Here is a 17,985-nt window from a genome sequence, read left to right as displayed (position 1 = left end):
GATAAATAGAGTCATGTATCTTGTATCAGACTTGAGTCTGCAGCACGGTAGTCACCGAAGAGCATTATCGGAAGTAGAGCAAGATTGTTCAGGAGTTGAAGCATTAAAATACAAAAAGGAAAGTCCGTTCAGCCAGCAAGTTTTGAAACCAAGGCGTGATGAAGATGTTTTAGCGATGGTTTTTCTGGAAATGCCAACTTTAGGACATTTACTTAAATTACACTCTAAATTTATCTGAGAAAGATTAATGTAAAACTTGTAACTTTTTCACTGGTTTTCTATTAGCAGTTTTAAAGTATTTTTTTAACACAGAAGAGAAAATCTGCTGGAAATTCATGTGTTCAGTGTCCAAAGCTCAATTAAGAAGGCACCAAAAAAAGTAAGAAACGTCAGTGGTTTTTTTTCTTCATTCTGAATTCAGTAATAATCTTTGATCTTGTAATCAGAATTTAGTGAATGGGCGCACATTGTTCCACTGAAATCCCTCGTCTTTGCTCTTAAGCAATAAACACCAAGTTTAGCACTACCCCCTTACAGGATGTTTGGCGAATACATTACGACCCTTTTAAAACTTGGGTCAAGGGACCAGCTCACGTGGAGCCCTGCTGAAATCACTGGGACTTTGAGCAATGGATCGAGCTACGTGTTGGATCAGGTCTATGTAGGAATTGCACAAACTGAAGGCCCTCTCACAAAAACCAGAGATTTTTAAAAAGCTCCAGCTTTGGCTGATCATAAAGAATATATCACAAACACAGCCCTCAAAATATTAGTAGTATTAGAGAAATTTATTTGACAATGTTAATTTTTTAACATTGCAGCTGATAGAGATTTTATTCGTCCCCTAAAAGGTTAAAATTTAAGTGGGGGAAAGAAGAAGAGAAAGGACAAAAAGCCCATCTGGTCTTTAAAAAAAAAAGTGTACCAATTTTTAACCCAGATTTGAAAACTGCCAAGTTATAATAAACACCTGAAAACCTGGGCTTATAATGGAAACTGCAAGTGACCCCTCCTTGCAACAGAGCCTGGACAATAACAATTTACAGAGCAGCTGAAAGTCATTCATAACCAACTGAATAAACTGACTCTAAAGAAGGAGAAGCAACAGCGTTGGTGAGGGCCTGGTTCAAAGACTAATGCAGCAACCGGCGAGATTTTCATAGGAAAAAAGAATCAAAGTGTTGCCAGTTTTCTAAATGGCTTTTTCAGGCGTATTGCAATCTCCTGCCACTCCCCCCTTCCCTCCCTTTGCAGATATCAAAATAGAGGCAGTTTGTTCTTTCTGAGGCTAAATTCCACAAACTTCAGTTTCAATCTCAACAAAGTAATCAGTGTAATGGTACGAGGGCCACACCTACACAGCCCGGCCAGTCTAGAGTCCGGCATCAAGTTTCTCTTTTACAATTTCTTATATCCTTTGTCATGCTGTGCATTCTCTGCACATCCTCTTTGAAAAACAAAAGGGCATCCATAAATAAAAAGTGGATCACTTATGTTCAAACCTTCCCTGTCAAGTCCTAAACAGGAGGCGCAGTGTGTAAGGAGAAAAAGGCATATAGTAGGAAACTTAAAATGCAATGTGGCTCATTGTCTCTACGGAAACAACTCAGGATAAAGTTTGCCAAAGTACTTCAGAGGTTTAGGAATTAATCCTATTTTCAAAGGTCAGTTAAGAAATTACGGGTCTGCCCATCCACTTTCAATGAAATCTAGGCTCTGGAGGTCAACAGGAATACACAGAGAATGTGGAGTTTAAAAGCTCCATAAGCCTCTATGGGATCTGGGTTCAGTTTGTCCCTTATTTCCAAGGTTTGGCTTACTATTACAGAAGACCATTTCCAACTTGCATTTCTTTTAAATGCCAAAGTAATCGTTATCCATTTTGTCTCTAACTGCATCTCATCATCAGCAACCTCCTTCCCAACGCATATTAAAAATTTCTGCCTTATTTTTGCTTCTCTCTGAACCTTTCTGAACCCTACCAGCAAGTGGAGCCCTCAGCTGTGAATTAAACAGGCAACAAGTCCCCATCCTTCAGTAAATTCGGGCTATCTTCTTTGCAGGATCAAGATTGGTACCTGGAAGTTTCATGAGTTCCTTAGCTGAGAAAAGTTAGCTACTAACACCCAGTCTCAGAATTTTACTAGAGATTAAGGGTTGGCGCACACAAGCCACCAGCTGGAATATAGGTACCAAAGTCTAGGCCTCTGACAGACAGAAAGGGGATTTGAGGAACTCCTAAGGTGTTGCAGTTTGGGTGCCTGCCTCCCTCTGTGGGAGGCTGAACACAGAGTCCCTTTAGGACGTAGTAGGAGCGCTGAAGCTCACACCTCCATTCATGAAGGAAGTACTTCCTTCTTAAGGGAGTACTTAACCGTGAGGACAAATGGGGGCCAAAGATGTGGATGAGGTTTGGAAGTCGCTTTTATGAAATCCAGTGAGGGGGCTGTCTTGGCACCATCTTTAGGGATATAATGCCACCTACTGAATAGCCACTACTGCAGCCTGGAGCTCCCAAGCTTTTCCAAGGGGATTCAAAGTAACATACTGATTTCCAAGCCTGACCATGCCTAACATAAGAGTTATGAGATGATCAGAGCCCTAGAAAGTGGGATGGCTTTTTGCTATTTGCCAATAGTTAGCTCTATTTATTGATTCTTTTCTGAAAATTACCATTTTTATGGGCACCTGGTATCCTAGTAGCCTATTTTCTAATTTTCATGTTTTTGTAGGGGAGACTCTATGACGACTGCTTTGAAAAGTATCCTATCCATCACCATGCATGAGTCCTTCCATCGACTCAGATACTTCACAAAGAGTCACAAGATTCTCTGGTAAGAGAACATGAAGAGCAGAAGAGTGAAGAACTCCGAATTAGAAAATCCCAAGGTAACAGTTAAGAACAAATGAGATTTATACAAGATTGATCTATACCCTTGTAGAAATGTGTTGTAGCATAGTCCTGAAGTAAGAAAACGCACCATTAGTACAACCATGGAACAAGGTCTCTTTCAGTTATTAAACATCCCATTTCTTCAGTTTTAGGCCTTATATAAGATAGCACCTTCAAACCCTACAATTAATACAAAGCCATGTTTTGTTTGCCCCCTTCCCGTGGTGTGCTTACCTAAGTATGCAAATAATTCACAAAGAAAGATTAATTCAGCGGTTCAAAATCCTTGTGAGAAACAAGGATTCATCCCATCTCAAAAAGACAAATCTAAAACACTGGCGCTGCAACTTTCAAGAAGGCCTACCTACTTTGGGTGTCTAACATTTCACAATTCCTTTTAAAACATCTGGTATCTCATGGTTCTTTATATGCTGAAAGCACAGTTCCCATTCATTTCAGGTAGGAGTATTTCGTACCTTTGCCAACCTGACCCCAGGTGCCTTGCATTAGGAATTCACAAACAAAGAGCACACAGTTAGTAACTGTAAAAAGGCATAAAAGAGATAGAATCCTATTTATTTTTCAACAATAAAAATTGAATACTCTGACCAGAAGACTATCCTTGTTTTCTTGCAGTGATACCTTGTGTTAATCGCTTTACATTTCTTGTAAAAGATGAGGTAGGGATCCTGTGGATGCTAGCCTTTTCCACTATACAGTTCAATTTTTTTCCCAAGGTAGGTTTCTCTCATGCAGTGAATGGGGCAGGTGACTGTGTTATTAAAAGTATTATCATGATTTGTATTCATAAGGGAAGTGAATTGAAGTTGTATGTAAATGCAATAATACTGGTATTTCCTGTACGGAATACCAGTATACTTGGCTTTTCATCACAAATATTTTTAATGCACCTCCTTGACTGAGAAAAAAAAAAAAAGAAAAAAAAAAGGATAAAATAAAAAAGTCTAAAACAAAGAATCACGTGGACTTTAAGACTGCTTAAAGCAACCTCGAGTCTCTGGACCATAGACCAGAACAGTGTTAGTGCCTCTGGCAGTTACACAGCCAGCAATGTGATGCCCACTTTCCTGGTAGTTTCACTTCTTGAAAATAACGTAGGACTCCTAAATTTTGTTTGTACCATTATCTGCCTTACATTTTCTCTTACGTAGTCCTTTTCTGCTCCTTTTTGACTACTATCTCCCGCCTTAACTCACCTGGCTGTCTCTTGGTGCTGATTTGCTATTTCACTTTCATGTCCCGCAGCTCTTCTCTCCCTTTTGCTTGATTTTCTCCCCCTGAAACGCTGAGATAAGTAAGGGGCACAACAGAGCTTTGAAGCCCCTCTTCTAAGAGCTTCCGGGGTGCCTAGGTGGGGGATAGGTGAGAAACGCCAAGAGTTTGCTTTCGGGCCATGGGCATGGCCACAGGGCAGCCCAGACAGACAGGAGGAGGAAGAACAGGGAAAGGATTAGAGCATTTAAGTGGCAGCTGAATCTTGGGAAAATATAAAAGTTAAACTCTGAAGTCTCTACTGATGCATATGAACCAGAATCCCTGGGAGGCTCTTAACTTTGCCAAATTTGGGCAGCTTTTCGCAGGGATATAAGAATTCATATCCCTAGCATGAGGGTGATTTTTTTACGTGACCTTTTATATCCCGCTCCAAAGAAAGGAGACAGTGGAGATTCGCACTCAGGATTTTTTTTTTTTTTTAAACAACGGACAAAACAACATGTTTTTCTCCTAGCTCTTTGTTCTCAGAAATAGCTGAGCAGTTTTAACTGAAACTCAGAAAACAAAAGGGGAGGAAGGGAAGCCTGAGGCAGACTTCTGCTGTAGAAAATTTCAGTGCAGATTCTGAGAGTCTGGCAAAACTAGAAACAACTGAAAACAGGACTTTATAATAGAGCGCATTAGGTAGCTTTAAATTATAGACACCCAAAAAGTGGTGTGTAGAGCTGCGGCTGTTTCATTGTCTCCAGCCCTGAATTGGCGATCTCAAATAGGTGTCTCGACTTCCTAGGACATCTGCTGGGCTCGTAACATTTTTTGTGAAAGTAAGGCTTCTAACTTAGGCACTTAGATATGAACTGACACGTCAATTTTAGGCACATAATAGAAAAAAAATTTGGGCTATGCACTTTTAGATAAGGACACAAGATGGGGAGCCGTCTTTTTGCTGAACCACCACCACTACAGCCTTTAGCAACCGTGTATATATCTGCAAGATTTCCTGTCCGTTAATGTCCACTCCTTTGAGGGACATGTGAGGGTTTTGTGTTTTGTGCTTACCATCAGCATCCATTTTTCTGGGCGCAGATTGTGGAACGTGGACCGTGCCCCTGCCGCTGAATTTCAGAAGGTTTGTCTCCGTTCAAACTTCTGAGAGGTATATGTTGCTAGGTCCTGTGGCACGATATATCAGAAAAACCTTCAGAAACCTGGGAGTTCGCTGACAGTCGTGTGTGAAGTTTGCGAAGCTACTGTGGAATTTTAAATGCCTTTTGCTCGGGAACAAATGGGACAGGTAAAACTGCGGAGTGATAATCAGAATAAGGTCACCGTATAAAGATCTGCTTGGAACATGAAATTTTAAGGAGAGCCTGTACGTGTTTGTTTGAAAAAGGGCTTCAGAGTAAGAGGTGGACAAAGTGTGGATTAAGGCCCACGTAAGGAAAAGGCTGTAATTCTAATATTAATTAGTTTCTGCATAATTAAATATTTCCCATTTTGAACAGTGGCTGTGAGCTCCCTCTGTCCTTGGCAAAGTTTGAAATCTGATTTTATGGCTTTGACTCTTCTCTGGTACACTGCAAATATATATTAAGCAGTTTTCCTGTTTTTTTTTATTACTTTCCTTGATGTGACTGGTGCTCTGGAAGTGAGGCTAGTTATTTTGTTTATTGCAGGAGGTTGGATGATGATTAGAGAAACAATTAATGCCTTTCATCACTAAAATACATGAGAGCAGAGTTGAAAACACTAGGAAACGTCCACCTTTCTTAGACTTTGATGTTTGGCATCTTGGCAGCCTGATACCAGTTTTGTGACTGTAGGTTATTAACACAATTGGATTATTTCCAGAAGTTTATGAAAGCTGATACATTTTCAATTGTCTAGACTTTGCTAGGCAACCTTAGATTATGTTCTGACTATGAAAGGTGGATTTTGTATGAATCAACTATGCCACACCTAGATATGAAATTTGTATAGCCATGTTAATTTGTTGAACCTAAGGTAGACTGACCTGTGAGATACTAATCTGGGCTTTGCACCCACTTCTATTCAGTGTCATAGACAAACCAGTTAGCACGAGTGGCACAAACTCCCCTGGTACCCAGCTCTTTGTCCCTATTTCTTAGAGAATTTGAGACAAGTGTGTGGGAGGCAGTAAAACAGTGAAGATTCAGCCCAGGCAAGGGTGTCAGTGGTGAGAGCAAGGCTGGGAGGAAGAAAGAGAAGGTGTGTTGAGAAACCACCCAGAATCAGGGAGTACAAGTTGCGCTTCTTTTAGTCTGGACCTCACAAAATACCTTGAGAGATCCTTGAAATACGCTTCTCACAGGACATGGTTATGAACATTGTACCGACATTCTTGGATCCTAGGAACACTGAAAAAATCTGATCTGGTGCCCATTTCTAGACGAAAGGTTTTCTTCGGTCTTCCATAGCTAAAAGGTGGCAGTTGCCTAAGACCTACCATCAGCATCTTCACTCTTTCCACTTTGAGACTTAGATGTGTGCCAAATGTGTATGACCTACACCTTAAAATGATTCAAGCATTGATTCTAGTGCAGACTGTGACTGTCTGTCTGTAGGAAGTTGTAACGTACCTCTGCCCTTTGCAAGATGCTTGCTATTCAAAACTCACTGAAAGTTATTGAAAATTATTTCTGCTGGTGCTTTTAACAGGCTATTTTTTAGGTATCTGTGTATTACCATAGATATCATCTGCAGAGATGCATAAATGATCGAGCTTTTCTCTTAATAGAAAGGAAATGGTGATAGGGGGTTTCCATGAAGATTCTTTGATTTCAGAATTTATTCTCCCTGAGGTCCAAAATAGCCCAAATTTAACTTTCAGAACATGCTGCAGAGCTATTTTTTGCTGAGCTTTTGCTGAGGGTTGAAGAGCATGAGGCAAGCTGGGAATTTTTTTTTTGTGATTCTAGGTTGATTTGATTTATGTGGGCAGGGAGTTATTTGGACTGAGCAAGTAATTTTGTTTGTTATGAATATTTTTAATTAGTTATAAACCCTCAAAACTTTGGGATAAAGACATTTTGTTTATACTTGGGAAAAAATGAATGAAATACATTATATATTTTAGCCTTTTTTGTAATGATTTACTCTTCCTTGTAATTGTGTGTAGCGAACAGATTATCTTGTATTTTATGATTCAGTTTTCCTTTAAGTGCTTCTTCCCCTTTGCTGGCACATCAGAGAGAATCTGTTGAATTTAATTGGTCTCTCCTTAGGCTCATGATCTCACTTGCCAGGTCAGTTTTATAAAATTCTCTTACCTTTTTGGAAAAAATGAAATGATTTGTGGTTTTGGCTGAAACAGTTCTGATCAACCCTTCCAAATTCTGAGGGCTACTCCTTGGCAGAGCAGCCTCGTAGCTCCAAGAGACCTGTCCCTTGGCAGAGAAACCAGAAACATGGATGCCTATATCCTGAGCGACGGCTTTGGCAAGCCCCGTGGAATGCCACATTCCCCAGAAATTTCAGATTTGTGAAATACTGAATTAGTGACTGCTTAGTGGAAAATGATCACGAAGTGATCACAGTGAATTCTGACACAAAGGAAAATGCAGAAATTAATAGAAAATATGAAGAATATGATGCTGTCCACCCGCCTCTTTTTGCCAACTTGAGTTTGTTCTCTACCAAGCATAATTCAGCGCTGTTTGGTTTAATGAATTGATGATACATCTATCATGAATAAGTCTTAATGTATCGTCCCCTTCCTCCATGCAGTCAGCTTCTTTGCTTCTGCTCATCCCACTTAAATCATTTAAATCAAAACAAATATGAAAATATTTCCCTTTAATTAGTATTTGTATTTAACTTGCACTTCTTTCACCTTTCAGTTTTCATTAACGTGTATAAAGATAAAAACAGAATAGAAGTTAATATTCCGGCTCGTACACTGACTTGTGCAACAGAGATATTGCTGGAAGTGACTAGCAGCAGTCTGGTGAAGTGGGTGTACGTAGCATCCAGACTATAGGTACTCATTTTTATGTTTGTGTATGTGGGTGGGCTTTCTGGAAGCAACTAAATGATTTAGGACTAGAACTCCTAAATTGAGTGCTTTTTTGCAATTTTCTCACCCTACCTCTAATACAGGCTGAACCCAAACCTCAAATGTCAGCATCCTTAAGCACCGGTAGCAGGGTGAGAAATTCAGATTGCTGCTTTGTGAGTTCAACCATTATAGAAATTGAATGTATTTTATATTATATCTATATTTGATATGTGACCTCAAACATTTAGGGCTTCTTTTTTGATTCTACTTATTCTGTTCCTGGATTAGCTTTATTTCACCTTTGCAGACATCTGTGACTCAAATGTAAGAAGTCTCAAAAATTATCTGTGTGCAAAAAAAATAGACGTAGGGCAGTTAAATCAAAGAGAACTAATTTTCAGAGAATCATATAAGAAAATGTATTCACATAAGCTGGCAAGATTTTACGAATAAAATTCCCAAGAATGGTTCTTTCAGGCTCCGTCCTTCAGGGTGAAAAATTCCTGTTTTAGGAAGTAGTTTAAGGAGATATTGCATTTTTTGGGTGTTGTTGGTGGCGGAAGAGAATATGAGAGTCCAAAAATAATGAATTTACAGTGTAAGCTTATTCAGAAAAGAGTCATCCATAGTTCCATCATACTAATTATTGATATTGGGGAGCGGCTTGTATCCTTTGTCAGCTGCTGCAGATGGGCTGGGCACAAAGTTCATGAAAGGCTTCAGCGTCTAAAATGTTGCCTCTTCCTTTTCAGCTCATTCGCATTGAAACTTGCTATTGGTAATGCGGTCAAGTCTTCTTCCTTGTGATTCCTTGAGAATTTGGGATTTGTGGCTTTTGCTATGCCCTCACAAGCTGACTGGGCCAGAGCTGAGACAAGCCATATTGTGCAGACATCAAACATTTGAGTTTCAGCTAAAAGAGGTTTATTTATATTTGTGGGGGTTTTCTTGTTTTGTTTTTGGTTGTTTTGGTTGTTTTGTTTTATTTTTCCCATGGCCATTTCCTAAATGCCTCTGGATATTATAGAACCTAGATATAAACCTGAGGAGATCCTATTTTGGATTGCTTAATTCTCACAAAACCCCATGAAAAATACTAATATGTGAACAAATATGTCATTACATTGACACCTGTAGAAAGAATGTAAATATATGAATTCATGCATATCATGTAAAACTCAATCTGAAATTAGGGCAGATCCTGCTAATGAAAGAAATGTCTTTCCCCTTCTGTTGAGAATAGGAACTTGATCTGACACATTTTCTTTTTTTAAAAACACCAGGTCCAATTTATTTCCTGTGACAGAAGAGAAGGGGACTCCATCAAATCTATCAGAATGAGCCATTTTTAAGAGCACATTTAAGTAAATGGACTTCTGGATATTCTCTGAAAGTGAAATAACAAGGATGGAGAGGAAAAAAGAGGGGGTGATGATTCTAAAAGCATCTTATTATAGTTTTAATTTAGATGGGCTTTGGTGCTAATGATTCATTAGGTTATGCCCTTTAAATGGTCTTGTCTTGAAAATGCCAACGTTTTGAAGCAGACTTGAATATATTTCTCAGACATCAGATCTTGCACTTGTTATTAAGATGAGCTTTTTATTTTTTTAATTTAAGAACATCTTGTAAATTATATACGCTGCAGAACTTTTGCAGTTTTGCTTTCCGCCTCTGGACTGACTGGGGGAGGTAGTAACACACTGAATTAATGTCTGTGTTTCATTACTTGGAGTAACGCTGCGGTGATGAGATATCTGCAAGGCTCGAAAAGATGAACATGAATTATCATTTCAAGTCCCAGCTACTTACCGAACACAGAGGAAAGCAGGAAAAGACTGGTATATGCAGGACTTTGAGGGATATAGGTTAGAGGCCGATTGGTTACTATTCCTTCTTGAATTTCTGGTGTTTGCATGAAAGCGTAAGTTAGCAGTTTTCCTTGTTGCTTCAATGTCAAGTCTTGCAGTGTGTGAGGAAGGCAGCTTTATGTGGCTTGCTCCCCTGCCTTGTCTTTCATATAGATTTTATATTTGTTGATAATTTTTTCCAGTACCCCCACAGCCCGTGGGAGCTGTGGTCACAGGACAGAACTGCCCTGTGCTGGGTGCAGTGGGGGCAAAGGGGAAACAAAGGGAAAACTGAAGGGAAAAGGTAACATCTCTTTACATGGTAGTTTAACATTGAAGCATTTGATTTTTTGGGAAACTTGGGAAGATTTTAAAAGAAGGAAGGTAACTGGCATGGCTTTGTGGATGTTTGCGGAGAACTCTTTCAAAAGCTGTGATGTGCTATGAGAGAAAACACACATTGGCAGTCTGGAAATGTGACAAGTGGCTTGTGAAGAATGACATCGTGACCTGATGGTGAAAGAGAAATCATAGGGTAGGGGAAAACAAATAAGTCGTGTCTGATGCAGTAGAAAGGAGGAACCAGAGGGCACAGGGACAGAAATGACATGGGCCCATCCTAAAACAGTGGACTTCAGATAATGGACTTCACTGCAGCGTTTTGCATGAATATAAGGGGAATAAGGTCGCATAAGGTCACATAAGGTCAAGGCCAGAGGAAAGGCAGTGCCATAACTGTGAAGTAATTGTCATGAATGTATAGAAAAGTGGATCTTAGGACTTGGAAGGAGTTTAAATGTGAGGGTCTAGAGCTCTAAGTCAAAGCTGACAACCAAGTTATTGATCAGACCGACGGGACCGTGGTCATGTTCGCAGTGATTGATTGCAAAGGGAGGTGTTGAGTCTGCATCAGTGGCAAAACACCTATGAGAAGGAAACTGTCTCAGATCCTAACTCAAACAGAAGAGAAGCACTCTGGAAAACAGAACTGGTGGATTTATGAAATGCTCGGGTGCCTATGTTCATTTAGAGAGGAGATCACTCAGAGGGAAAACTTGCTTTCACTGGAATAAAACCAAAAAATCTAGGGTGAAAGGTCATCTATATTGGATATTGAGTGCAAAAAACTGACACTGAAAATCCAAAACTTTATCAAAAATTTCAGTGAAGGTTTGAATCTGGAAAAATAGTCTAACAAACTTAGACTGCTTGCTGAAAACACTTGCCTTCATCATGGCCAGTTCTCTACACTCTTTAACAATGGTTGTAATTTTCATGCAATCTCTTAAACTGCTCTTCAGGAGTTTTGCTTCCTGGATCACCTGTGAAACTGAAAGCTGAAATGGTATTGATAAAATATGAGACAGAGTAAAAAGTACAAAAATCACTTCCCCTTCTTCCCCCCCATCTTTTTTCTTTTTTTTTTTTTTTTTTTTTTGAATGTCAAAATGGAACACCATAATGAACAGGAGGGTTTAAAGAGAAAATGACATATTTATTTCAGGTGACAAATACAAAAATGTAATTAAATTGTGATGTTAAACATTAAGAGACTAGCTGAGATTATTAAAAACTAAATTGAACTATACATGCAAGATGAAATTAAAATTCATGATGGTAGAACTTCATCCAAAAGTCTTTTCCAGAAGGATATTATTGAGAGTCAGGGCTGATTTTGTTGCAGTGAAGAACTTATTTAAATTTAACCTTTTCTTCTGATTATTATTTGTACACACTCCAAATGTATTCATAGCTTCACATGGCTTTTATACATCTCTGTTTCAGCATATAGATAACCTGTGAACTAATGGCTGTGAGCTTGGTTTCAAATTATTTCTATTTAGTTATGGCATAGGAGTGAATTTTTGTTGGACAGATGACTGTAAGCTTTAGAATTAAATTTTCAGTCAAAATTTTCAGGATTAAAAATTCTGATTTTTATCTGTGCTAATATTTTGTGAGCATTTATCCTTAAAATGTCTTGTTAAAGTCCTTGTAGAAAGAGTTTATAAGGACTGGCTTTGCTGTCAAAGACATGCTAAGGAAGTTCAAACACAAGTTTCCAAATAGATTTATCCTTTACTTGTTCATCTTCTGCCCTTAGCATGACACTTACAAATCAGAAAGTACACATGAGTTAATGTCTTTTAGTTCTCTCTTTGGTAAAATATCATATTAGGGTTGAATGCTAGCAACTGCTGGCTTTTCCTTTTAATCTCTTAATGAATATCATACAATCCCTTCACTTTTCCTTCTCCTTTTTCTCTACTTCTGTCCTTCCTTTGTACCCTCAAATCTTTCCTTCCCCCTATTTGGTCCTGTCCTTATTTTCAGTGTTACATTAGCACTAAGTAGGAATAGATGTGATAATGCTGGTGAGGAGTAGGTCTTTTGGCTTGCTTCTGCAAATAATTATTCTTCTATGTGCCTAATTATTCTGCACGTAATTCCATTTAAAGAGTAAATTTTGAAACTTCTGCAGTGCTTAGATTTTGGGAAATATACCTTGAGAGGGTATTTAGGAGACTCAGTAGAGGATGGCTCCAAAGGTAGAGCAAAACTGGATATAGCTAAAGATCAAACACCATCCTGCAGATTCAAAAAATACAGTAACCTTTAAAAAACCCCAACCCACATTAAAAACATCATCCGCAGGTTCACACTGTGTTATGAGCAGTCTAGTTTCATTAAAGCAACAAGGTTGTTTCATTGACAAGAAGCTCTCTCTTATGCCATTAGTAGACCTCTTGCATGGTCTCTTGTTTTATTGGAGATCTTGCTATGACATACAGGTATCTAGTGTAAAACAATGAAGATGCTTCAAGGTGTTCCTGTGGGAGCAGTAATTGACTACCAGGATGCTGAAGGTACTTGGGCCTTTACTATATTAAGCAGTTACAGCTATTTTACAGACCTCAGAAAATGCATGAAATGGTATTTGCATTTATTTTACGCTCCTGGGAGCTGCATGTTTAGGACTTTAGATATAATCATTGTATGTGCTGTAATTATTATGATTGCACGATACAGAATTGTGAAGGAGCTAAACATGAGAAGCAAAGGAGTCTATTAACATGGCCCTCCAAATAAATTGATAGATGTCAGAAACCCTAAATAATGGAAGTTTATTAGGGCCTTGGCCAGCACTTATTTAAAGACTGGACCTCCACAAAATTGTGAGAGTTCCGGTGCGATCATGGAGTTAGGGATCCAGGTAGTATGAGGGATCAGAGGGGAACCTCTCATTAGAAAGCTAATCCTCTGTGATCACCAAAGTGTGATTTTTCGAAAGCATCAGGTGTTGACTGAATGTCAGTGATTTCGGCGGGAACGGAGTTAGACTGCTTTTGAAAATGGAATCCATATTTTTAAATACATTGAGTGGTGCAGAATTAGTGCCGTTTCAGTAGTAGCGAACATTTGGCTTTTACATTTCCATAATGCTCCTGTCAACTACAGCATGCGATCGAGCCATTGCTAAACAGTGGTTCTTAACATATGGCCAGTCTCAGGAGGTAACTCAAACATTAGCAATTAGCATGTTTTGTCACAATGTTATTTTTGGAGTGTACAGTTTAATTAAAATAGGTATCAGTGAAACAGTCAGCTGTTTAAACATCAGAAAGATACCTCAGGATTTAAACTGGCTGAAGTTTATAATGGCATGCATTTTGACAAGTTTAGCTATGAAACATTTCAGAAGTGGTTAAGTTACTTAGAAATGTAAGTCCTTATGACGTCGAATTAATTAACTAGAGGGTTTTTAAAAAGTTGCTCAGCTACCTAAAGTATTATTGCGTAACCTAGAAGTTGGATGTGTCACTGTAATCTATCATGTATATTTAACCTATAGCAAAATGAGTTCATTATCTTGTGATATTGTTAGGAGTTTATATTGCTTTCTTGATCAGTGAAAAATAATTGGTTCTGTGACTCAGCTACCTGATCTGGGAAACAGAGTCTGAGTATGAGAAGCAGGGAACCTAAATTCATAGTTATATAGCCAAGTAAGTGGTCTGAGATTTTGCTTTTGGTACCAACAGGAACTGGACTTGGATAAACGTGAATGTCTCAATAAGCATAAGGTTTACGTCTGCACATAAAGTTCCACTTCATACATGATATATAGCCATAGATTTCTATGCATACACCTGCACATCTACATATAGCTAGGCATTTATGAATACAATTAATGAAACTTCATACATAAAAAAAAAAGCATAGGAATTTTAAGTTTACAGTGTTTTAGGCGTTTTTTGGGGGGAGGGAGTGTTAGGGAGAGTATTCTCAGTGGACTAGGATTTCCGATATGAAATTTACCAGCAGTGTAAATAACTATTCCCAGCACAACATTAGACCTAGAATTTAATGTCATAACACAAGCTTTTCTCCCTTTTTTTTTTTTTTGTGGACATTTTATTTTCCCATACCATGAACTTCTAAGGCTTGATTTTTCACAAAAGAAGAGCATCCACAGCTCCAGAAGATATCAGTGGGAGTATAGGGGCTTAGCATTTCTGAAAATTGGACTAATTTCTGTTCATAAAGTATTGGTTTCAAATAAATTTCAATACGGATATTTTTTAATAATTAGGGAAGATTAAATTAAGGTTTTTCAGAATGTCTCTGTTAGGCAGTTGTGAGCTCTTTAACAGAGGGAACAGAATCTGCTTGATATCTTCCCCATTTGAATTGTCACTTTCTTCCTCCTTATGCCTGATTATACAGCCATAAATTGAGTAAAAAATCCCATTTACCTAATTGGGTTATTGAGTGTCAAGCCTGTTTGCTAAAGATTGTAAAAGATGAGGGTAATAGTTGCATTAAAAAAATCCTCTCTTGCCTTCCCCTTGCTTTTCCCTTCTGCATTTGACCAACTTCATGAAACAAGGGAGAAGATATTAGCATCCTTCCCATTTTTTTACAAACAGTGAGAGTTTGACTGCATTTCCAAGAAGAAATTTTGTAAGGCTGGCCCATGTCATGTGCAACAGTCTATTGCTGGAATGAGAGCATGGGTGAGGTTAAAGAGAGCTTGGGGTTGCTTGTTGTGGGATGGGGAACTGCTGCTGCCTGCTTTTCTCTTTCTGGGTGTCCCATTAAGGACAAGGGATGGATCAGCTTTCCCTAATAAGCTGTTCTTGGTTGTTTGCACATCTTAAGCTGAACCAGCAGAGCAGCACCAAGAGCAGTTACCAAAATTAATAAAGCTGTGTCCTGAATGTTGCCTCACAGACACATCCTTAGCTTTTGCTGCTTCTTTAAAACTAATGGGACCAATATTCTCAAGCACAGCTCAGCTGTGTCCCTGCAGTAAGGTTGGAGCAAGCCTATATCACAGGAAACATGAATCTGCACACGTGTTTTGTTTTAATAGATGTACTTTTTAACCCGGAGATTTTATAGAACTGCATATCTGTATTTTTATAGCATCCACATGACCTTTGAGATAAAAAGAGGTCTTTTCTTTTAACTCCCAAGTTCACAACTGCTCTGATAGCTCCTTAGATGAAACAGTGATGAGCATGGTGTAAATGCTGAGATAGTTGCTATAGGTAGATAGATAGACTGAACTTTAAAAATTCATCTCCTATCTGTCATCATACCCTACACTGGTAAGAGAATGCAATATTTAATATCATACTGTACTTCTTTTTTTAAATTCCTCAACTCAACCTTTTTTGCTATTATATTGTAATTTTTAAATTTGTCGAGTATAAGTGCCTCCATTTACATGTATGTCAGGAGAGCCTCATTTGTCCCTGAAAGCTGGAGATGGATGCTCCCACCTAAAGCTGCACTGCAGGGTGACTCCTGCCCTTTGCTGCTCTTCAGCAGTCTGGGTCTCCCCATGGACTGGGAGAAGATGCCTGGTGAGGGTCATCCATGCTCTCGGGCACTGCGCCTGTGTCACTGAACCATGAGGAGAAGTGGTGGGAGCACAGTGTGCGGTGAGAGGGTCACGCCAGGGACCAACTTGCACACCTGTGTAAGGGAAACGTGTGCATGTGTGGGGGCAGTGTTGATAATTGTCTTTAAACTGGGACAGTAAATGTTAAGAAAAGTTGCAGCTCCACTGGGCATCAACCTGAAGAACTCTCAGCTGTGGTGGAGCTTCCAGACCAGCAGAGGAGAAGTCCTGCAGTTAGACACTGGGCAGTACCAGTGGGCGTGTGGGTTGGGAGCAGGGGTGCTCTGCGCCTACTGTTAGTGAGATTATTATAACTGGATTTCCTGTTCTTCCCATTATTTTGTCTCTTACTGTGACTAAGAGTGGTTCTCTGGCTTTGTGTTTAAAAGTTATATGATGGGAATACAGCAACCAAGATGGAAGACTAGAGCAGACTTGGAGAATGAGATGCAAGCCATATTATACAGTCATTCAGTTAAAACATATGATAAAGAAGAGGAAAACAAAACATTTCTGCAAACGAGGACTTACAGATTCTATAATTGGAGCTAAAATGTTTGCTTACATGTCTTTGACACGTACATGTTGTGACATGTACAATGTCTTGTCTTTTGGCTGCTGGTGATGACTGTGTCATCCAGCAGCTCACTACATCCACAATTTTTGTGTGTGTGTGATGCAGAAATTTCACAGTACTTTTAGCCAACATCCTTTCTATCTTAGTCCCTTCCATTTGCATAACCCATCCAACACAGTCAACTTGTGCTCCTTCTGATCTCAAACCCACTAGCTCAATATATGGTTGCTTCCTCGAGAACTTGGTTTGCTCTTTGCCCTCTCCAAGGGCATTTTAGGGTAACCACATTCATACAGTGTTTCAACACTATGACAGTATTTCTTTCCTACAGCCCTCTCGTTACACTTTTGGTTTGCTTAGGCTTGAATTCACACCCAGTTTCAAGGTAGGGGGAACACTGTCGTTGGAATATCATTTCTCGCGTCATTGCAATGTGATTGATGACATTTGACCACTGTTCAAGACACCCCATGTACCCATGCTTTTCCAAGAGGGAGATCAGAGGCTTAGAGATTAAATGATTAGTCCAAACTCATGGCACAGCTCAGTGGCAGAGATGAAGGTAGGAGCTGTGTCTCTTGAGATCCATTTGCATTTGTATTAGTGGGATACACTTTAGTGCTGTGTCTGTGAATGGTAGTTGTGGATGAAGCTAGTGCAATTGTAGCTGTTGCTGCTATGAGCTTGGAAGTATTTCACTGGCCAGTGGTTAAAGTTGTCTTTTCGTCGCTGTGCTACAGAATCATGCTAGGAACTAAAGCAATTTCTAGCCAGTCAGGTATCACCTTCTGTTTAATGCTATAGGTACAACGTGGCCAATGCACGAAAGCAGTAGTGAAACTGCTTACACTGAAAGGAGGTTAGACTAGATCATGTGTTATTTGTTGAATATAAGGAGCATACAGTATAGCCTCAATAACCTGATTACTTTTGAACAATGGAAAAGGATTGTTATGTAGCTGTGTGATAAATAAAATTGAACATACTTGCCTCAAAAAGTCCTGTGCATTTTATTAGTTCAAAAAACTATCATGAAAGAGAAGCATCTTCTGTGGGATCGGATGCATAGAAACACTTGGACTATTAAAAACTTGGACAGTTAAATACTTGGACTATTACTATTTTTTTTTTTTAGTTACTATTTTAATCACACTTCAAGGGATGGAGGGGAACTGATCTTTTTCCCCTTGTTCAGGAGCATCCCTAACACAGTAAAGAAAAGTTTGCCCATTTGTGCAAGTGTTTGTCAAAATAATTTCTTATAACAGTCTTACAGAGGAAAAAAGATGTATGAAAAGTCACATCAAAGTGTTTTCAAATAGAATAAAAGTTTTATTTAAAATATATGCAAACAATAAAGCTGGCAAGAATGGTTCAGCCTTTATGATTTTCTCCAACAGTGCTCAGAGAAAGAAAAAGAGCATAGCTCTTAAAAATAATCCTTGGGTTTTTCATGCAGTTTAGAGGGCTTAAAATATATCTTCTATAAAGACTCCATGA

Source organism: Chroicocephalus ridibundus, chromosome 1 (assembly GCF_963924245.1).
Source record: "Chroicocephalus ridibundus chromosome 1, bChrRid1.1, whole genome shotgun sequence".
Lineage (NCBI taxonomy): Eukaryota > Metazoa > Chordata > Aves > Charadriiformes > Laridae > Chroicocephalus > Chroicocephalus ridibundus.
This window is presented reverse-complemented; position numbering follows the sequence as displayed.